This window comes from Pleurodeles waltl, chromosome 8 (assembly GCF_031143425.1).
Source record: "Pleurodeles waltl isolate 20211129_DDA chromosome 8, aPleWal1.hap1.20221129, whole genome shotgun sequence".
NCBI lineage: Eukaryota > Metazoa > Chordata > Amphibia > Caudata > Salamandridae > Pleurodeles > Pleurodeles waltl.
This window is the reverse complement of record NC_090447.1, coordinates 856,689,151-856,713,690: the sequence shown is the minus strand read 5'-3', so window position 1 is coordinate 856,713,690 and position 24,540 is coordinate 856,689,151.

Genomic DNA, 24,540 nt, shown 5'->3' with positions numbered 1-24,540 from the left:
ATTAGAAAAATGCTTGACATGTCTCTATTGCACAAAACAATGTAATTATTATTGTTTACAAACATACAGCTATTTTTATTATATTCTAATTACCAAAATATCCTAACAATATAACACAAAATATTTCTTCTTCATACAAATAAAGGTAAAATAAAAGATTTCAGAAGAACAATATAAAATTCAATATTCACACTCCAAAATAAAACAATTTAAAAAAACTGTTAGACACTAAAGATATGACATTTACTAGGAACAATCAAATCTTAAAAAATGTGGGGGATATTAAATGAGTGTCATATCGATGTGCACCTTCCTTAGTAATCCACGAAGTGGCCCTGCAGAGGTGATATGGATCAACTCATCAAGGCCTACCTCCTTACCGCGAAGTGTGAACTGCAAGGAAGACAAATGGGACTAAGGGAGGAGATCCCGTCTTGGGGGACGATGGCATGGGCACAGTTCTCACTTGTCTGCCACTGTCATACTTTAGGAAACATAAAAGTGACACTAACAAGATCCCTCACTCTCTCTTGGTCATAGTTCCCCCTTAAATCCCTGTATGTGTGTTAGGGCCAATATAGATTAAGGTGAGTACCAGAAACCAACTAGCAGTTGCTCTGCTAACAGCGTGCCCCGTTTAATGTCAAGGGAACGGTGATAACTTCTCACTGGATGATTAGGATCGTATTAAGTTCACAATTATTTCTACAGTAGGAAAGTATAAGCATATTACATATACAGCAGGAAAAATCCTTAACAATGTAGGCTAAACAACAAGATGCCTTTTCAATGAAGACTTTGCATCAAAAAAGCCTTTACCACGAAAGTCTTTTACAACTATTTTTTTCACAGCGGACATGCCTTCATCAGGAATGCTTTTTTCCACGAAAAAAAATAAATAAATATATATATATATATATATATATATATATATATATATATATATGTATATAGAAATATATATATATATGTATACACACTTATATTGGGATGTATAGAGGGTGTTTGGGTGACAAGGATTTTTTTTAGGATTTAGGGTGGGTATGGATTTTGGGTGTCAAGGGAATGTTAAGGGTTTAGGGTGAGTATGGGATTTTGTGTGGCAAGGGAATTGTTAGTGTTTAAAGTGGGTATGGATTTTCAGGTGGTAAGGGGATTTTTGTTTAGGGTAGGCATGGGTGGCAGGGTTTTTAAGGTTTAGGGTGGGTATGGGTTTTGGGGTAAGAGGAACCTTTAGGGTTTAGGGTGGGTGTAGCATTTGGGGTAGCAGGGGATCTTTTAGGTTTTAGATTGGTATTGGTTTTTGGATAGCAAGGTTTTTTTTTTAGTTTAAAGTGGGTCTGGGTTTTTGGGTGGCAGGGGTATTTTTAGGGCTTAGGGTGGGTATGGGTTTTTAGGTAGTAGGGGATTTCTTTAGCGTTTAGGGTGGATATGGGTTTTTAGATTTTCGGGTGGGTATCAGTTTTGGGCTGGTAGGGGAAGTTTTAGGGTTTGGGGTGGGTATTGGTTTTTGGGTGGTAGGTGAATTTTTAGAGCTTAGGGTGGGTATGTGTTTATAAGTGGCAAGAGTATTTTTAAGGTGGGTATGAGTTTTTAAGTGGCTGGGGAATTTTTAGGGTTTATGGTGGATATGGGTTTTTGGGTGACAAAGAAATGTTTAGGATTTTGGGTGGGTATGGGTTTTTGGATGGTTGGGGAGGGTATGGGTTTTGGGGGAATTTTTAGGGTTTAGGATGGGTATAGGTTTTTGGTTGGCAAGGGAATTTTGTGGTGGCAAGGGAATTTTTAGGGTTCAGGGGTAGTGGGTTATTAGGTAAATAATTATATATATATATATATATATATATAGACACACATATATATATAAAATATACAAAAATAAATATATATTTAAATTGTGTGTTTATATATGTATAAATATATATATATAGAGCAAGAGAGTTTAAACTTCCCTCCAAGAGCTGGCGGTTACCTTGCGGCCCGACCGCCAGGGTTGTAATATGGCGCTCGGATCACCGCAATGTCAGCGGTCCGATTGCCATTCATGAGTCTGGCGGTCTAGTGAGAGCCAGACTTGTAATGAGGCCCACAAGTCTCTCACAACTGGATCCACCTCGCAGAGAAATCTAAACGTGAAGAAACAGCCACGCCCACTTCGCTTGCAAAGGTGAATTTTAATTACACCAGCACCAGTACCTGACACAGGTTAAAAAAGAGTTTATACTTACTTGTAAAGTACTTACATTTTCTTGGTAAGGACATCCGTGGTGAAGGCATCAATTATAAAAAAAAATTGTTGTAGAAGACTTACTTTTGTGGTAAAGGCAATTTCATTCTAAAAACTTTGTTGTAAAGCCATTTGTTGTAATGGTAGTCGTGGTTCCGACATACAACCACATACAGCACACGTACAAACTTGATCCCACTTTATCCTGCACAGTTCTATATTTATGCATGTACATAGGTGCCTTAATTACCTAATGCTTTCAGTTTGAGGGTCTCACAGGGAGGACACCATCGCCATAGCGGTGATGTTCCTCACGAGCACATTACAATGTTACCATTGGGCTGACTGGTGAGAACAGTGTTAGGATGTCAGTCTTCACTTCTTTAAGGGAGCCAAGGCCAATATCCTAACACTCCTGCACCTTCGGAATGCGGATTGTCTGCATTCTGAAGGTGCTGGGCAGGGTGGCCCCTTCACTGCCCATGCCATGGGCAGAGCAGCGCTGGGGCTCCCCTGTGGCCCACAGCACTGGCTTCCCACCAGCCTTTTAATGGCAGGCTCCCCGCCATGAAAAGACTGGTGAAAAGAGGGGTTGTAATCAGCCAGGCAGTGCTGAGTTCAGTGTTGCCATGGATGGTTACAAGCCCAACCACCCTCACCCCGTCAGGATCTTTGATCCTGGCGGGGATGGAGGTCTTAAGGCGAGTCCACCCACCAATCTAGTAGTGTGGCAGTTGGACTCTCACAGCCATGTCAGTCCGACCGCAACTATGGGGCTGTTGGTCCTAGGACAGTCAGCCTCGTGATGAGTCTATAAGTCTTGTGACTGTGCCATGCTCCATTGAATGAGGATTATCCTTCTTTGTCAATGCACAGAGAGAATTGTTAGAAAACAGGTTAGTCCACCAAGCTTGCTTTCACTAAGACATGGGTTAGTTCTTTACATGTGCAACTCAATTCCTGCCAATGTTCAACAGACTGCTCTTAGTGTTACTCTTTGGTCCTTGGCTTTTATGCATGCGTGCAATACCTTATTTATTTCTCGTGTTTACTTTTCTTTACAGGTTTCCAGATTGGCTCCGCAACGTGCATATCGGTTCTACAAGTGCCGATGGATTGGTGTCATCAGGAAAGCAGGGCCACAGCTGTCACCGTGGGTCTTCCTTTCAGTAGGACCTGGCCTGGCAGTTCAGGCTGGAATGTTCCCAGGGGGTTCAGAGTCAAGACTCATTTGCATATGGCTGGGCCCAAACTGGATTGACATGACGAGCAAAAAAACAAACTGATGGATTTAACCCAGATCCGTGACTGGGCATGAATGTTTGATTTGTTCCACATTCTGTCCAACATCTGTCCTTTTTACTTTTAGAGGGTTGGCTTTTTCTTCTCTCAACTATTTGCCTGTGTCTGCATCCTGGGTCACATGAATTACTTCCTGGCTGGCCTTTTGGCATTCCTTCCAGAGAATGAGACAAAGGGAGACTAGATTTAGGCAGGATGGGCCATTCTGCCATGATGTGTGGTGTACAGAGCTGTTTCATGTCCCACTTCCATTTTCTTATAAACAACTTTATTGGATTTTGTAAATAGATAAAACACTACTCACGGAGATGCCTATGGGCATCACAACTTTTCCAACAAAAGGGCATAATATTAACAATAAACAAGCAGAGGGCTACTTGCACTCTAGTAGTAACAGTCTCTCCGTAATCCTGAAAGACAGAAGAAAATACACATAATGATCAGTTCACTGCGTATGTGCCAGAAAGGATGAGCCAATCAGGCATTCGTCCATTTCGTATCTAATATTTTCAAACATCCCTGAAGCATATTTGTAGAATAAACTAAAGAGCCATGCTTAATAACACATAAGACAACACTGCACTCAGGTATATAAATATATCACTGGGGGACAGGACAAACAAATGTATTGTTTAGTGAAGACACAATCACAATCATGAAAATATCACAATGTTTCTGCATGAAACACATTGTGGTGACTTATTGAGAATCACTCCATGTTTTTCATTAAAAAAAATAAAACGGTCAAGTGAGGCAATTTCAGCATGAATCATCTTACCCAACTTGACATCATATAGTGTGACATAGGTAGGTGGGACAGGCATACTTCTGTACTCACAAAATGGAAATGGTGCTTTTTGTTGCACAAGTAACAAATATTGGGGGAAAAACAGACAACAAATTGTTAGTTGTATTTACTTGTCAGTAGAGTATTAAATAAAGTACTGGATCCTCGATCAAAGGTCACTAACTCACTTTGTCGAGGAGCATGCTGTCTTTTTGAACCTATATTAACCCCCATCAAGACACATCCTGGCTGCTCATTGCATTGGTCTCTGAGCACTCCATTTATTGGATACTCATGGTCATTTCCTTGCCGCCTCATCACGGTATATGTGTGACATGTGCCACAGCTCTCCCCTTGTGGCCTAGAAGGCCGCCACAACTGGAACGTCTGCCTGCAGGATTGGGCAAACCAGAAGAGGAGCCTGCTCCTGCGGCAGCACACAATGGTGCTGGCTGCACGGGGAGCCTGCAGGAGTGGCCAGTGGTTTACTCCCTGCATCACACTCCAACAAAGTGCACAACATGTGGAGTGTCCGGGTGGGGCTGGACACACCAAAAAGGAAAAGCAAGCGCTGTACGCGGCCGCAAAACAGGCTGTAACCAAAGAATCATCTCTCCCTGGCACAGCGGGATTGCTGCTCATTGAATATGCATTAATACGAGGAGAGCCCTATACTTCCTTGCAAGGCTAATCCTTTGCCCCATAAAATCACTTGTTTTTGATGCGCTGATGATCCCAGGAGAGTGGGATCACCACCAAATGATTTCCAAATGTGGGGTTGAAATGGGGTCTTTGGTTGGCAGTCAGGTTACCCTCTGTCCAAGCAAGGACCCTCACTCTAGTCAGGGTAAAGGAGAATCACCCTCAGTTAACCCCCGCTCACCCCTTTGGTAGCTTGGCACGAGCAGGCAGTCTTAACTTCAGAAGCAATGTGTAAAGTATTTGTACCAACACACAGTAACACAGGTTTATAAAAATGTATAATATTTATCTAAACAAAACAAGAGCAAAATGACAAAAATACAACATACACAAGTCAAGATATGAATTTAAAAAAGAATAAGAGGCTTAGGGCCAGATGTAGCAAGCGTTTTGCATGGTGCCAACAGCGAATTTCGCTGTTTGCACCATGCAAAACGCACATCGCGATGTTCATTCCCATTTGGCGAGTCGGTAACTTGGTTACCGACTCACAAAATGGGAATGCGACCTGCAAATAGGAAGGGGTTTTCCCCTTCCTATTTGCGATTCGCATCGCGATGTAGAATTGCTTTGTGACCGCGGTCGCAAAGCAATTCGCAGTTAGCACCCATTTCAAATGGGTGCTAACCCATTCGCAAAAGGGAAGGGGTCCCCATAGGACCCCTTCCCACTTGTGAATGGCTCTGAAAAATTGAAACAAAAAAGTTTAATTTTTTTGTGTGTATTGCAACTCGTTTTCCTTTAAGGAAAACGGGCTGCAATAAAAAAAAAAAACTGCTTTATTAAAAAGCAGTCACAGACATGGTGGTCTGCTGTCTCCAGCAGGCCACCATCCCTGTGAGTGCTGCGAATCGGAAGGGGGTCGCAAATTGCGACCCACCTCATTAATATTAATGAGGTGGGTCTTTGATACCCCCTTCCGATTCGCAGATGGTGTTAGGGACACCATCCAGCATCCGATTTTGCAACTCTCAAATTGCGAGTCGCTCAGACTCGCAATTTCAGAGTCACAAAATCGGATTTTCCTACATCTAGCCCTTAATCCTTTAGAAAACAATGAGAACATTGATAGCATACAAAAGTACATGGGTAGCATCAAAATAAAGCTGCACGGGACAGTGTGCATCGAGAAAGGCCAGCGATGCGTTGATTTCTCAACCGCAAGCGCCGTTCCTTCTTCGGTCAGGTTGGTAAGCGTTGTTTCTTCTCTCCCGCAAGAGAGCCATGCGTCAATCTGAACGGGCAACTCGGGTCCGGGCAGGCTTTGTGTTGATTTTTTGCGCCTAGCGATGTTGCATCAAAATCCGGTCACACTGTGTCAAAAAAAAACACTGCATGGGGGCTTGCGTCGTTAACAGCAGCTGCTGCGGGTGTTTTGCGCATCGTTTCTAAAGCTGCATTGCGTCGGTCTCCCAGCCGCGATGCAGGTGGAGAGTTGATTTTAGCCGCGAGGCCAGCACCGCGTCGTTTATCAGCTGCGAGGTGGGTGGTGCTTCGAAGGTTTTCCCACACGGCGGTCTTTGCATGGATTTCTGTCATTTTCCACCAGCTTCACCTTTTCAGGGCCCAGAGAAAGGTTAGGGTACCACTTAGCAGGCAGGACTCTCAGCAAAAAACCCATGTGCTGGCAGGGAGAAGTCTTTGATGTCCCTGAGACTTCAACAGCAGGAGGCAAGCTCAGTTCAAGCCCTTGGAGATTCTTTACCAGTGGGAAGTCACACAAAAGTCAGTCTTTGTCTTCCCTCAGGTAGAAGCAGCTACTGCAGGACAACTCACCACAGCAGAGTCTCAGGCAAAGGGACGGTACTCCTCCTCCAACTTCCAGCCCTTTTCCTTGGCAGAGGTTATTCTTGGTTCCAGAAGTCATCCGATTTTCAGGGGTTTTGGGTGCTCTTCTTATACCCCTTTCTGCCTTTGAAGTAGGCCTACTTCAAAGAGAAGTCTCTGTTGTTTTCAAGATCCTGCCTTGCCCAGGCCATGCCCCAGAAACACACCAGGGGGTTGGAGACTGCATTGTGTGAGGACAGGCACAGCCCTTTCAGGTGTAAGCGCCCGCTCCTCCCCTCAGCCCAGATGGCCCATCAGGATATGCAGGCTACACTCAGGCTCCCTTTGTGTCACTGTCTAGAGGAGAGGTGCAAACAGCCCAACTGTCAAACTGACCCAGACAGGGTATCCACAAACAAGCAAAGTCACAGAATTGTTTAAGCAAGAAAATACCTACTTTCTAAAAGTGGCATTTTCAAACATACAATTGAAAAACCAACTTCACTAAAAGATATATTTTTTAATTGTGAGTTCAAAGACTGCAGACTCCACATGTCTGTCTGCTCCCAAAGGGAATCTGACCATTAATAATATTTAAAGGCAGCCTCAATGTTAACATATGAGAGAGACAGGCCTTGCAATAGTGAAAACCAAATTTGGCAGTAGTTCACTGTCAGGGCATGTAAGACACATAAGTACATGTCCCAGCTTTAACATACACTGCCCCCTACCCATGGGGCTACCTAGGGCCTGCCTTAGGGGTGCTTTACATGGATAAGAAGGGAAGGTTTAGGCCTGGCAAGGGGGTACATTTGCCAAATCGAATTGGCAGTTTAAAACTGCACACACATACACTGCAGTGGCAGGTCTGAGCCATGTTTACAGGGCTACTAATGTGGGTGGCACAACCAGTGCTGCAGGCCCACTAGTAGCATTTGATTTACAGGCCCTGGGCACCTCTAGTGCACTCTACTAGTAAATAAAATAAGCCAATCATGGATAAGCCAATGTACACATACAATTTATACAGGGAACACTTACACTTTAGCACTGGTCAGCAGTGGTAAAGTGTCCAGAGCAAACAAAAACAACAAAAAACGAGTCCAGCACACAGAAACAACCTGGGAAGTAGAGGCAACAAGTTAAGGGAGACCATGCAATGATGCCAAGTCTAACAGGGGGGAGCTGCAGGAGGAGCACAGCCCCCCACCCCAAGAAAGTTCCAAATGTCCCCACCCTCAGTTTCAGGGAACTTGAAAAATATCATTTCCCAAGGGTACCAATGTGTTTTCAAGTTCTGTCCCAGTTGGAACTTTTGTTTCAAGGTAGTGGAACTGCACCCTCTAGGGGTGAAGATAATGGCTGCAGTCCTTGTGGCCTGCATGTGATTAAATGGATTGCCATAATGATGAACACTCTCTAGAGACGAAAGGCTATAATTACATGTGTTTTTATAGAAATTAAGTCCTTTAGGTACTATGGTTAAAGTACAGCATTTTTTGCTGAATGTGATGAAAAGTGTTTAGCCGCAGTGTTGTGGCCAACAATGTGCTATTTGAACAGTCATGTAAAAAAGGCACCCTTTAGGGGTGAGCGATGAAATTAGAGACCTGTTAACAACCGAGTGATATCCTATAGGGACTAAGTCAACTATGCATAATTTTTATGCGGAATGCTTTAATGTGGAATATGATGAAACTTTCTCAACACCTTAAGAGGTGTGGTGAGACTCAGTATTTCATGGTGAGAGTAAGCGTAACAGCACAACACATTCGAACATGGCCTGTTGATGCTTTATTTGAGTAACAAGACTGACTGTCACTAGTGATCAAAGTAGTACTTTATTGCCAGTATTTGGTGCTCTCACCCCAAGTTACAGTCAGATATTGCATTGGAATAGCAGTGAATGTTTTACCATATCTCCCTTTGGGAGGGGCAAGAATGATTATGCAATGTCATCCAAAAGTATTTCCATCAACTTGTGTTTATTTGTAAATTGTTGCATAGTATTGAGTGGTTTGTGTGTAATAAATGTACTTTTCCTTTCTCGAAAGAGCACAGACTGGACAATAATTTATTAAGTGTTATTCTTGTGTACTTGCAAATGGGTGATTACTATCTCACTCCACCTCCCTTGAGTAAGCCTTGGACTGCTTTACAACGCTACCCTGTGAGAGTCATGCTCTACAATGAGGTGTTTAGTTCCCAGTGGTGGACGAGTCAGGACTCATTACTTGTGCAGGCCACACAACGAATAGCCCACCTTCCAACAATCGACCTAAATATTCAAAACAAATGAAAACAAAAGCAACATTTTAGTACACAATTGACCTAAAGGGAGAAATGTCTGATTCCAGGAGGAAAGATGTGATGGGCTGGAAGCTAACTATTAAAGTACAATAGAGGTGCTCTTAAATAGGTTTAAGTCAAGGGTAATATGAAGCCCTAGTTGATATAACAACTTCTACAGAGTGTTGAAACTGTACTATAGGATCTCATAGTTGAGACCACATTTGTTTATCTGTCTTCTACATATCCAGCATTGTTCCCATTCTAATAGTGTCTTATTCATGTTGTTACTAGAATCTATTTTCTCTATGACGGTCCATCTTAGATCTTTGTCAGTGTGAGTTTTTTCCTAGCTCTTTAGTATGCCTTGTTTAGCAGATGTTTTTGCTACTGTTTCTCTAGTAGTAGTTTGTTTTTAGCTGGTCTTTCTCTACTTAGTAGTCCTTTATGTTAGAGCAATTCATTCTAATCCATAGGTTTTGTCCTACCTGTAAGTTTTCCTGTAATGAACGTGGGTGGGCACTTGCAAAAGGAAGACATCTGTTTTTGTCAGTTGATTTAGCTGTCAATCTGCCATTGTCTGCTCTAAATGTGAAGGCCAAAAATTAGAGTACGATATTGTTCACAGTAATAGTAAATTTCACAAATTAGATGGGTAGCCAATCCAAAAAGTAAGTAGCGTTGTAGCGTTACACCTATCACCATTCCAGATGATGAAAACATCCGCCACGTGATAGCTCCACAATCTACGGGGCATATTTATACTCTGTGTTCACAGAATTTTCATAATTTTTTTGATGTAGATTCAGCGCAAACTTAACTCCATAGTTATATTTTTACCCTAGACCCGTCTAATGTCAAAATATTGGAGTTCCCTGTTCCCTGTGCTGGACCTTGGGGTGGTGGGCATGATTGGTGGTATGGATGGTTTTACGTCATGAAATGACGCAAGGCTGGTTAATGGCATTTTTTTGCCTCTAACCAGTCTAGCGTAATTCTTTTAGGAAAAACGCCCAAAACCTCCCTCCCCCTTACCACCACCCCCACCTGGCTAACGTAATTTTACCAGACACTATCCCACCCTTAGCACCGGCTTGCGGGATTCCATAAATTTGCGTCGGGCTGGGCTCTGGAATGACGCAAGCCAACGCTATACCTTTTGACGCAAAACTGCGTTTGCGCACTTTTGCGTCAAAAAGTATAAATATGGGCTTCAGTTTGTTGGCAAAAGAGGTATGTTTGGAAATGTGCTTATTTTCAAATTGGTGGATGCAAAGGCTTGTTACACAAAGTTCCTGTCCCTTGAAGTGCCATGTTTGTCTTGGTAGATTGTACCTTCATATTTGAATTTCTTTTTTAAAGCCTAAATATGCTAGTCGCATTATCCATTCAATGGAGTCGCTAAAAGGTAATTCCTATTCTTTTGGTAAATTCTCAACAACTGTCAGGCTTTCATCCTGGGAAATCCTAGTGTAAAGGGCTTCTGACTTCTAACCTAATGAATAGTTCAACACTAGGCTCAAAGGTGAAGTCTGATATCATATTGAACAGGTTTTTAGTTTTCTTCACACAGGACTGTATTTCACATTCCCTTTACTATTAATTCCAGAGATCTCTACTTAGTCCTGATAAATACCTGTGGACTCTCTGGGCCTTTCATCCATTAGGGCTGAAATATGTCAACTCAGTTTTGGGTTGTGCCCATCTGGTTTTTAGGAAGCAGGATGCGAACCGATGATGAAGCATGCCACTACTAGAGTAGGTGTGGTTCACTATACGAAACACATAAGAGTTGTTTTTCCTTTGGTCCCCATGGGGCTTCGAATTGACACCAAACATTCCACTTTGTGAACGCCGGTGAGTTTCTGGGTAGATTCCTATTGTGTGGTACAGATGAGCTTAGGAGGTAGGAGGATGTCTCCTATAGCCTTTTTTTCCTCTCCACCTTTCCTATGGGCGACGCCTTCATGTATTTTGAGTCATTGTGTGGGATACACACAAGTCATACCATCATGAACTTGTCTGGGTTTCTGATTGGGATTGGTAGATGTTTATGGGTGCTGACCGGTCTAGTGCTCAGATAAAACATCTACCTACATGATCAGAATGGGTGAATTTATAAGGAAAACCTTAGGGTCCTTGTTACATTTTGTGTCCTTTCTTGTTGTCAGCGATAGTCCCAGCCACAGAGAAAATTCTATTGGGAGAAGTATGGTAACACAGAATAGCACAACATTTGTTATTATCAATTGAATTTCTCTCAATTTGTGGCTGCCACATGTTAACCCAATACCAAGAAAGAACACATTTTGCAGAATGCCCTCTGAATCACAATACTATGGGTAATCACAAATTTAGAGCTAAACAAATAACCCCTAATCATGTACTGCTCATCTTGGGCACATTTAAAAATGCATATGTTTAATTTCTACTCAATTTTTATTCATTCAATTTTAATATGAACTAATGCATGGTCAGTGCACAATGATAAATCAGTATAACATGCCACTCAGTTGAGGGCTCTAGGTATTGCATGTTTTGACAACCAAAAATACTATATATTCCCTGCAATCAGAACGGATATAGCAGTACATTACTTTTTAAATCAGCCATAAGGCAAAAAAGTACAGATGAAAACATTGTTATCTTTTTCTTTTTTTTTATTGCTTATTTTCATTAGAGTTTGATTCTAACATTAGTTTCTCAGAGAATTCCACAGACAATCTACACACACACACAATCCCTCGCTAGATCCAGAATCCTGTCTAAATTGGAGAAATAAATAGCTTTCTTTATTCACCTACAGGCTTCACATCTGTTGCCAACACCAAGTGAAAATAATAGAAACCAGAAACAATAGGAAAAATGGTTTACAACTTAGAAAATTGTAAAATCTGTGTTACAAGTCTGCATGTGTCTGAAAACAAGGAAGAGGGTGATCTTAGCACAGAAAACCTTTTGTTGAGGCTATAGAAACATCCACTTACTACTAACAAGGTTTTTCCAATTTGCTAAATAAAGCGAACTCATGCTACATTTTGGCTATTTTCTTGGTTCTCTTCAGGGGAATCCATAATAAGCACTCAGTACCTTAGAGTTTTCAAAATGTGGGAAAAAAGGATTTAAATATGGCCTCAGTATCTATTGCGGTAGAAATAAAGTTATGAAGGCTTAAGCGTAAACTGTCCCAAACATCAAGAAAGGCTCAGCCCTCAGCTGTAAAGCTTTACAATTAAGGGGCTGATGAAAGTGTTTCTCTGTATTTGTTTACATTGTGTTTCTTTGATACCATAATGCTCTGTCAATTTCCAGTCATTTAAAAAAACGTTTCTGGTGATCCTGACCTACTTTTTATTCACTGGATCTATTTTTCTCTATTTCTATTGTACTATAGCTTCCTCTATTTGTTCGATATGTCTCTGTTTAAATGACTCCTCCGTCTTTTTTTATTAGCCTGCTTCTGTCTATCTATTGCTTTTACTTTGTGTCGGGTTCTGTCTTTCTCTGTCTGCCTCTATCTATTTATGTGTCTATGTTCCCGTCCACACCTATATAATGCTGTGTCTATTTCTATTCCTCTATCTCTATGTCTCTATCTGTATCTTACTATGTCTATCAACGTCTCCATTTCTCTATCACGCTATCTACGTCTGTCTATAACTGTCACCTTCTATCTATCTATCTATCTATCTATCTATCTATCTATCTATCTATCTATCTATCTATCTATCTATCTATCTATCTCTACCTTAATGTCTGTCTATTCATTTGCCTTTGACTGACTGTCTGCCACACTTGTCTACCTTGCATATGTGTTTGCCTAGGTATTTGTCTGTCTTTATCTGTTTCATCTAGCTGCCTCCTTGTCTCTCTGTTTGTATTTCTGTCTCATCTGTCCTATCTAGTCACTTTAAGGTTTCACTTAATAAGAAAGCTGTTTTGTGTTTACAAAATAATTACAATAGCCACGACATATTTCCTTTTGCAGTTTTTAAAATGTGAAATTCAACTTTTTATTTAAGCATTTGTGTGTTTTAGTACATATATTTAAAAGATAAAAAATGATTTTTGCACTTTCAAACAATATATACAAAATAACATGTTTGAAGCATCCACAAATACAGGGAGTGCAGAATTATTAGGCAAATGAGTATTTTGACCACATCATCCTCTTTATGCATGTTGTCTTACTCCAAGCTGTATAGGCTCGAAAGCCTACTACCAATTAAGCATATTAGGTGATGTGCATCTCTGTAATGAGAAGGGGTGTGGTCTAATGACATCAACACCCTATATCAGGTGTGCATAATTATTAGGCAACTTCCTTTCCTTTGGCAAAATGGGTCAAAAGAAGGGCTTGACAGGCTCAGAAAAGTCAAAAATAGTGAGATATCTTGCAGAGGGATGCAGCACTCTTAAAATTGCAAAGCTTCTGAAGCGTGATCATCGAACAATCAAGCGTTTCATTCAAAATAGTCAACAGGGTCGCAAGAAGCGTGTGGAAAAACCAAGGCGCAAAATAACTGCCCATGAACTGAGAAAAGTCAAGCGTGCAGCTGCCACGATGCCACTTGCCACCAGTTTGGCCATATTTCAGAGCTGCAACATCACTGGAGTGCCCAAAAGCACAAGGTGTGCAATACTCAGAGACATGGCCAAGGTAAGAAAGGCTGAAAGACGACCACCACTGAACAAGACACACAAGCTGAAACGTCAAGACTGGGCCAAGAAATATCTCAAGACTGATTTTCTAAGGTTTTATGGACTGATGAAATGAGAGTGAGTCTTGATGGGCCAGATGGATGGGCCCGTGGCTGGATTGGTAAAGGGCAGAGAGCTCCAGTCCGACTCAGACGCCAGCAAGGTGGAGGTGGAGTACTGGTTTGGGCTGGTATCATCAAAGATGAGCTTGTGGGGCCTTTTCGGGTTGAGGATGGAGTCAAGCTCAACTCCCAGTCCTACTGCCAGTTCCTGGTAGACACCTTCTTCAAGCAGTGGTACAGGAAGAAGTCTGCATCCTTCAAGAAAAACATGATTTTCATGCAGGACAATGCTCCATCACACGCGTCCAAGTACTCCACAGCGTGGCTGGCAAGAAAGGGTATAAAAGAAGGAAATCTAATGACATGGCCTCCTTGTTCACCTGATCTGAACCCCATTGAGAACCTGTGGTCCATCATCAAATGTGAGATTTACAAGGAGGGAAAACAGTACACCTCTCTGAACAGTGTCTGGGAGGCTGTGGTTGCTGCTGCACGCAATGTTGATGGTGAACAGATCAAAACACTGACAGAATCCATGGATGGCAGGCTTTTGAGTGTCCTTGCAAAGAAAGGTGGCTATATTGGTCACTGATTTGATTTTGTTTTGTTTTTGAATGTCAGAAATGTATATTTGTGACTGTTGAGATGTTATATTGGTTTCACTGGTAATAATAAATAATTGAAATGGGTATATATTTGTTTTTTGTTAAGTTGCCTAATAATTATGCACAGTAATAGTCACCTGCACACACAGATATCCCCCTAACATAGCTAAAACTAAAAACAAACTAAAAACTACTTCCAAAAATATTCAGCTTTGATATTAATGAGTTTTTTGGGTTCATTGAGAACATGGTTGTTGTTCAATAATAAAATGAATCCTCAAAAATACAACTTGCCTAATAATTCTGCACTCCCTGTAGTCCTTTTTTGCAATGTTAACTTTTAAAAAATATATAAGATATAATAAAAATGCAAACTTTGTTGAAAACTTACTACAGCAAGCAAGATTATCTTTATTCACCTACCTTTACAAAGCAATTCACGAAATCCATACTAAACACACTGGAGCTTAACAACAAACTGCTTTTTGTTGTTTGTTTTGAAATACTGCAATAGTATTACTCACATACTACTTCACAAACCTATGTGTAGTGGTCTGCGCCTTCACTGCTTCTATGTTTTCTGTGCAGAGATCTTTGCTCAAACTGTATAAATCTCCACAAATGTACATCTGTGTTTTAGTAATAGATGTAGAAGATACGGGGTGAGGGCTGAAAATGGAAAATACATACTACTAAATGAGAGTGAATTAGGGAGGAGACGCCCACCAAGACCATTGGCATTAACCAACTGCTCTACTATAGTTACTACTCTCAAAAAAGGATCCAAAATAGTAAGAAATGTGCTCCAACTCAGACCTAGAGTAAGTCCAGCACCACACATGACCAACTAGTACTAGCACTGCCACACCATCCATAGAAAATAATGGGTGCAGGAATTAACATAAAAAATGGCAATTACAACAAAATAAATTAATTAATTTTTACTTTTTAGGATGTTAATAAATGTATTTTAAGGTTTAAAAATACATTTAAACAAAAAAATCAATATTATTATATTTTAAAATATTTTAATAACCCTTTTTAATTTAAAAATAAATGCAATACACTGTAACTATGTGTACTAAGTGTAACTTTTATTACTTTGAAATGTATAATAAATAAATAAAAACATTTTATTTAGGTACAATTTTTATCAATTAAGCTTTACAAAAATGATTTCAATTTAATTTAATATATAAATTAATTAAATATTTAATACAAAATTAAGTTAATAGTGCTGTAGCATGTTGCATTTTTTTCTATATAACATTAACTTACATTCATTTTTAGCATAGCATATTTTCATTATTTTTAAAGTTTAATAAACATTTAAACATATGCCTAAACCAAACAGACAGGTGTTCTGTGCCTCAGCAGTGGAGGTTTTAACCAAGTGTGCTGAATGTAAAACATGATTGTAAAGTTACTTTAAAATCATGTTTGTTGAGACAAGGGGCCAGATGTAGGAAAATCTGGCATTGCGACTCGCAAATTGCGAGTCTGAGCGACTCGCAATTTGCGACTCACAATGCCGGATGCAGGATGGTGTCCCTGACACCATCTGCGAGTCGCAAGGGGGTAGCAAAGGCCCACCTCATTAATATTAATGAGGTGGGTGGCAATTTGCGACCCCCTTGAGAGTCGCAGCACTCACAGGGATGGTGGCCTGCTGGAGACAGCAGACCTCCATGTCTGTGACTGCTTTTAAATAAAGCAGTTTTTTTTTGTAATGCGGCCCCTTTTCTTTAAAGGAAAACGAGATGCATTACAAAATGAAAAAAATGAAACGTGTCAGTTTCATTTTTTCAGAGCAGGCAGTGGTCCATTGGACCAGTGCCTGCTCTGAAAAACATTTTTCAAGGCCATTCGCAAAGGGGAAGTTTTGGGAATGGGTTACCACCAGTGTGACACTGGTGGTAACTGCGATTGCTTTGCAACCGCGTTCCCGGTCACAAAGCAATCCTACATTGCGCTGCGACTCGCAAATAGGCTTAACTGACCATTCACTTCTTAAATTTGAATAAGCAAACTATGACTAAAGAGGTCTGCTGCATATAGCTGATAGACTGTTGGACTCTAATGGTGGATCATATTTGAAGGTTCAGGCTGTAGTATTGTCCCGTATCAATCTAGAACACATCATTGTCACATTGACTCTTATAGTCACATATAGGATAATTATACCGCAGTGCATCCCAACATCTCTCTTTCTCTTTCTTCTCTCCCTCGGTGGTCCAATATGTGCTTGTTGTCTACCCTTCCAGATTTACAAAGCACCCAGCCTCTGTGTATCAATCAGGATTCAGCTGTTACGCCTCACTTGCCAAAAGAAAAAATTGGAATAGGGAGTATTCTCCACAACCATTAAATACTAATGGAGTGTCCTTTTTATTTTGCAAACTTAAATGCATTCATTAGCAAGATGTAATTTACAACGTTAAATAACATGTGCATGTTATAATCTTTAGCAGGTAACCACACTTCGCTATTACAAGCGGACACTTCAGTTAAAAATGTTTTAATGAATGAAGTTAGCCTAATATTAATACAATGCTTAATGTCGACTTTACACATTTAAGGCAAAGAGTCCTGCTCACATAATGTCATGGTTATTTCAGATTGGAATGTATTTATTAATTATCGTGCATCACATACATATACACCACCCACTACCACTGGCAGGTGAAGATGTTGAAAAATTGATGTGGAGCTGCAGGGTAATTACAAAAACAAACAAAAAAACAAACAGTGTGAAATTATCAACACGATACAACGTAGCATCCAATATATCCTCCCCCACCTCCCTCCACACCTAGGAGCGCCAAACAAACAAACACATCTCACAATATGCATACAAAATTTACAGTTGCCCTTTCTCCAGCCCTCCCACAGGAAACAGGGACGACCGCCGCCCCCCAGGCGGGAACCGCCATTTGGCCGCTCCGCGGTCAAAAGACCGCTGCAGCCATTCCAACCTTCCCGCTGGGCCGGCGGGCGCTAACATTGTTAGCGCCCGCCGGCCCAGCGGGAAGGGGGCCTGCAACACTGAAGTCGGCTCCGAATGGAGCCGGCGATGTTGCAGGTGTGCAACGGTGCAGTTGCACCCATCGCGCTTTTCACTGTCTGCTAGGCAGACAGTCAAAATCAGGCTGGGGCCCTGTTAGGGGGCCCCTGCACTGCACATGCCAGTGGCATTGGCAGTGCAGGGGCCCCAGGTGCCCCTAGACACCCGTTACCTCCAGCCTCTTCCAGGCGGTGTAAACCGCCAGAAACAGGCTGGCGGTAAGGGGGTCGAAATCCCCATGGCGGCGCTGCTTGCAGCGCCGCCATGGCGGATTCGCCCAGCCGGGGGAAATCCGGCGGGAAACCACCGGACCCGGTTTTCTGACCACGGCTTTACCGCCGCGGTCAGAATGGGCAGGGAAGCACCGCCAGCCTGTTGGCGGTGCTTCTGTCATTCGCGGCGGGTCGGAATGACCCCCTCAGTGTCTTGGTGTAAGTGTTTCATAGTCTCATGTCTAAGTGCCTTGGGTAAGTTGTAGCATCCAAAGGAACATAGGACATGTTAGTTTGGCGAACTCCAGGGGTAAAAAGGTGATGCATTGGACCCCGTTTTTCTCAAATTGTTTATCTTTTGCTTCCAAAATGGCTGATGAATTCTCTATGCTCAGCAGCCCCATAAGTTGGGACTGCCGCATATCGTGCTCTGGAATCTTCTGACCCATAGGGCTATAATTGCCTGTTTGGCTGCACAGAGGGCTAGTGTGATAGCTTTACCTCTGAGGGAGCGAAGGGATGCCTCAATCCATTAGGCAAGCCTAGCAGGATATAAACAGGAATTTGGGGAAATTTAGCGTCAAACTTGGTGTCAGTGTTCTGAAGGACTGCTTTCCAATTCTGAAGTGGTTTGGACAATGCCATAGCAGGTGCTAAGGTGTCCGTCAGTCTGCACTGCACCCAGCATGCCGATGCCCAAAGAGCGTAAGTGCACCAGTATATCATACCAATAAGTAGAGATTTTGACCACAGCCAACACTCCCCGCACTCCTAATAGCCTTTGTCCTGGTTCTGTAAAAGATATTGCTCTACTCCTTATCTGACAATGTCTGCCCCAGTTCTACCTTCCACCATTTCTGAGCTGAGGTTTGCAAAAGCAGTTGAGCTAATATCTTATAAATCTCGTAGAGAAGACATTTATGGTCAACTTTGGTGACAAGCCATTTCTCAGATTTTATGAGAGGACAGCTAGGGTAGGGATGTAGGAATACATGTGTCACCCAGTGACGAATCTGCTTGAGGTGCATCTGTTCCAATTCTGGAACCCCATAGCCTTCCATAATCTGTTCAAAGTAGAACGCCCCCAAAGCTTAAAAACATCCCTCACTCAGTTACAGTTTGCCTTCTTCCATTCCAAGAAATCTGACCCTACCTGTGCAAGGGGAAGTCTGGATTGCCTAGTATAGAAGTCAATGGGTGAAGGAAGGGTTGAGAGTCTCAATCGAAGAATATACATGACCCACACTGCCATAGTAGCCCTTAAAATGGGGAAAGAGAACATCCTCCAGGGGCGACTGCCTCTCACCAGCCAGGGCACCTTCCAGATATGGATCCTGGCTAGCGCCTGGTCCATAAAGCATTAGTACTTTTCGGTTTCAGGACAATGCCATTCTACTAAGACCCTTACTTGCACCACTGCATAAGAAAGCTTCAGATTGGGAATCCCCAGTCCATTCTCTGCCAAGGGTTCCTGCGATAGGCAGCTAGCCATACAAGCCCATTTTCCCTCCCAGATAAACCCTTGTACCAATTTCTGTAGAGTGTCCAATAGCCCTTGTGGTGGTCTAACCAGTTGGGCTTGCATGACAAAGAGTATTTGGAGCAGTATGGTCATGTTGATGGCGACTATCTGACCTAGTAGTGAGAATCTCTTTGATTGCCAGAAGTGAAGTTAGTGTGGATTGTTCCCACCATGTCAAATTAATTTTGCCTAGCCGTCTTGCCCGGTACATACTAATATTCACACCCAAATATCGCACCGATTGTGACGTCCAGGAAGAGGGGAATTGGTGCTGCAGTTGTGTGCGCTTATTCCAGAGCACGTTAATTTTAAAAGTCAGTGTTTTCTGCATGTTGGTTTTGAACTATGAAAGGAAGCATAAGGCGTGTGAAAGTTCCAACAATGGGAGAATGGATGAAAGTGAGTACATGAACAGGACCAAAACATCATCAGCATAGAGTGCCAATGTATTTCCTGTTTTCCCCAGTTTGACCGCGATGATGGGGGCAGGGTGAGTCCCTGCATATGGATTCAACCAGTGGCTCCATATAAAGCACAAAATGTAATGGGGAAAGTTGGCACCCCTGCCTCGTCCTTCTTTTTATACTGAATGGCTCGTAAAATGTCCCTCCCACTTTTCACACTGGCTCCAGGTCCCATGTACCTGCTTCTTATCTAACTAATGAATCTAGACCCCAGCCTTGCTTTACGAAGAACGGCATGTAAGCACGGCCATTGCACCTGGTGAAACACCTTCTTAGCCTCGATCGACATGAAGCAGGTAGGAAGGTTTGCGCAGATAGACTTATCCAGGGTGTGTAAAACCCGCTTGCTATGGTCCCCGCTACCCCTTTCGTGTATGAATCCCACCTGATCTGGGTCAATCAGATGTTGCATATAGGGACCGAGACACTTAGCTAAATCCACGTGAATAACTTAGCATTAACATTGAGCGATATAGGGGCAATAGGAGCCACAGTCTAACAAATCCTGCCCCAGTTTTGGGATTATCAATATCGCCACCTCTGTAATGGGTTTAGCCATAGCACTGGAGTCAGTAATGGAGCTGAACAGCTTCATTAGGAGTGGGGCTATCAGTGGGCAAAACAGCTTATAAAATGTGGAGGTGAGGCCACCCAGTCCTGACTCTTTGCCCATTGAAAGCCTATCTATTCCAGAAATCATATTGGCTGCGGTTTTGGCTTCATCTAGAGCCACAGTATGTTGTGAACTAATATTATGAGTTGCAACTGTATCTAGATATGCCACTATCTTATCTGGGGATGACGCCTCTGCAACATAAAGGTATGCGTAAAATTCCCCTAATGTGCTGGCGATTTCCTGTGGACTATGAACTAAATGCCCTCTAGCATTTTGGAGTTGTGTGATACTTCCCTGCTGTTGTTTTGCACTGAATTTACATGCAATAATCAACCCACTTTGTTTCCCCCTTTATGGTATTTCTGATGGAGGCACAGGAGTGCATTCACTGCTCTGTCTAAATGCAGCGCTTTCACTTGGTGCCTGGCTAAAGTGAGTTGACACCATTCTACCCTTCCTCCCTTTTCCTTGTGTTCGGTCTTAAGATCTCACACCTGACCCTCCAAGACAGAGAGCCTATTTCTTATCTCCATATTCCTTTTTTCTGCCAGTGAGATGAACTCCACAATTGCGGCTCGGATACTTCCCTGCACCTCCTTTAAGAGGGCATTATTCAACCTCCAAAGTTTCTGTGCTGGGGGGTCTTCACAGGCTCTATATTGTGATGGATATAGGGGCATGGCTGGACAAAGTTGCTGCTACTATGGATATGTGTCGGGTATTATGCAGTATCGGTGGAGAACCCAAAAGTAATAAAGGTGGGCATAATTCTGGTGCATTGCAGGGACAAAAGTAAAGTTCTTCTCATCTGGGTGGTGTAAGTGGTAAATCTCTTTTAATCTGATGTAGAGCCAGTCAGTACCTGCCCTAGAAAGAGCACCAGTTTGACCAGCTCACAGAACTGAGCGGGCCATCGAAGCATCCATTACTGTTTTAAAATCAGCCACCACAGCACATCTGCATCAGTTGTTGTCATTGCCTGAGCAATGGCATCCCTGAGGAATCGCACTTGTTAATCATTAGGGGCATAGACATTATATGTAGGCAAAGTGTAGGTGGGTAGCACTACACGCACAGCTAACATACGACCCTGCATTTCAGCAACTGTGGTTACAATCTTCCCTGGAAACTTATTGGCGAGGATAGCCACCTCAGCTTTTTTGTTGCATCCTGAAGTTAAGAGTTGTCTGTGAAACCATCAGGACTTCAGCCTGCACCAATCCCATATTAAGACATGCATTTCCTGAAGGAGACAAATGCCACAACCTGAGTTCTTCAACATATTTATGAGTGCAGCTCACTTCACAGGAGCATTAAGGCCCTGAACATTCAAACTGAGTACTTCTACCCCATTATCTGTGGCGATGACTCAGTGGCCCACTAAGCACTGCCTGGGCTTTAGGAGGGAGAGGGCCTTTAGGAATATGTGCAGGAGATGTGTTAGAATGTTCAACACCAGTGTGGAAAGAATCCTCCTCCAGAACAAACAAATGAACAAGAAATGAGAAATGCTCATGATAATATATAAACAAGGTATAACTCCCTCCACCCTTTTGAGGAACCACATCATCATGTAGGCACAGTCCGTTTGTACCATCTGGACTGAGAGAGCGTAGCTTATATAATCTATATTAACATGAAATGTTTATGAATCAATGCTGCATAGAAATTATGATGATAGTGATTTTGCTTAAACATGAACTTGAATTGTGACCATGAGGAGTGGCCACCAATGTATATGTAGACTAATAATAATGACCAAAATGTTTATATTATGTTTAAATAAGTTTATACTAATGTTTGCGTTATTGAATCTGTACTGACAACCTCATAGGCCTTAAGTTAGCATGAGCCGAAGCTTAGCTGCCCTGGCTCTCATATTAAATGCATTTTTCTATTTTTCAGTGTGCTGACTCACAAGGGGACATGACCCTGCTTGTTCTTTTTCTTCAACTTGGAAGATGAATGTAACCATGTTAGATCCGTTCCCATCACTTTTTCTCGTTTGCAGAATAAATGTTAAAAGTAAATTGAAACAGTGTAGATTAATGTAATGTACAAGGTCATTCAAACCGGTGAAGACAATGGAACTGCTGACCCAAAGATGTGCAAAGAATTACAGAAAGATGAAATCATACCGGACGTGCCACCTCCGAAGACGTCAATTTTAAAGACCAATCAAAGACTTGTAAAACAATATGGGTTGGAGAGTTGGATTACCTAATGTGTATTTTAATAGATTAAAGATAGTGGGGTATAACAAATGACCAATAGAATTTTGGGGAACTGTATAACGGAAAAAGGATAAAAACCCATGTCACGGGAAGCCATTTAGAATTAGGTAGGGAATGCTGTTGATTTTATCCAGAAACTCTGTCACTCTGTTTGGTGACTTGTTGGTTTACTTAAATCCATCCTCGCCCTTAGATTTGTCCATGTTACACTTTACCTCCTTATGAGGTAAGTGTCCTTTCGCCCCAGAGCTGAGTTCTGACTGATGGTGATTTGACTGATGTCCTGAAGACGAAGACTGAACCTGTCCGCTGACCTAAACTTTGGAGGGTAATTATGACAATGCAATTGTGATTTGTCTGTTTGCTTTTCCTTTCTAGGTACCAACTGCTTACTTTTGACAGAGACCTTAGATAGATGTTTTCCAAATTAGTGTACTAAATTGTTTTGCATGAAGCCCAACATGCGAATGCTAATCAGTGGTTAGGATAGGTATTCACTAAACTGACGCAAATAGACAAATGACTGAGACCATGCTTTGTTGAACTGACGCGTTATTGATAGTCTGCTAAATTGATCTATGTTCACGCCGTGTTATGTTCTGATGTTTGTGATTCTCGCTTCAATGAAATCTTATCAAAGCTGCCATATCGTGACTATGCTTCTATGTTTCTTGGTTTTGAGATTGATGCACTTACTATTAGATTTGTAACCAATAGGGAATAAAACTTAAAACATTCTACTAAACAAGGTGTGGTTATTCATGGCTGAAAGGTCATGGTAGTGTCTTTAAATTGATTAATGACTTTAACTAAAGTGAAATGCATTGTCGTGATAAATATTGATGACATTATAGATGTATTGATTGACATATGGATTAGCTATCTCGTCCTAAGGTGTCTCTCAACTGGGTCAAAAGATTCATTGGCCTAAAACGAGACCTGATGTGTAATAAATTATCATAAAGGGACGAGTTATCAGGACCATTTGTGCTCTTTGACTAGGAGTCCACAGTTTGATCCAGTCCTCTGCTCCAGATCAGACCCCCTTTATAATACTCCATTCCATGTCCAAGGGGCAAAATTCTTCGTAAGTGCCATCATTGTGCATACACTAAGAACCACAAACACTGGGCACAGTACATGCCATATAGCTCGGCATAGGAGCCCCTTCCCCGGTTTCATATATCACCCTCTACCTAACTGACTTGAAGTTTGGAGATGACTGCCTGGTGCTCTCTCTGAATTTCCTCCTGTGATGGCTTCAGGGTGGGCCAGCTCGCAGTCATGGTGCTCGGCTGTCTCTCTGAAGGGTGCATGGAGACCCCCAAAAAACACCACTTTCAGGGAGCTTGCTGTCTTGCAGTGGCTCTGGTAATTACAGAAGTTCCAGGGCTTCCGCCAGGAAGCTAAGAACACATGGCGAGGGATTTCATGCGAAGTGAAGGGTAAAGTGGTAGCCTCAGTGGTATCACCCTCCTTTCTCCATCAAGAAGGAAGTTACGTGCTCAAACCGACGTTTGCGTTGCAATGTGACCCCTGAAAGGTCCAGATAAAGGCAGATTATTGCTTCCTCAAATGTGACAGGACCTGCTGCTCGACGTGCTGCCAGGATGGCCTCCTTTTGTTTGAAGTAGGGCATAGACATTTTATATAGGCAAAGTGTAGGTGGGTAGCACTACACGCACAGCTAACATACAACCCTGCATTTCAGCAACTGTGGTTACAATCTTACCTGGAAACTTATTGGCGAGGATAGCCACCTCAGCTTTTTTGTTGCATCCTGAGGTTAAGAGTTGTCTGTGAAACCATCAGGAATTCAGCCTGCACCAATCCCATATTAAGAGATGCATTTCCTGAAGGAGACAAATGCCACAAACTGAGTTCTTCAACATATTTATGAGTGCAGCTCACTTCACAGGAACATTAAGGCCCTCAACATTCAAACTGAGTACTTCTACCCCATTATCTGGGGTGATGACTCAGTGG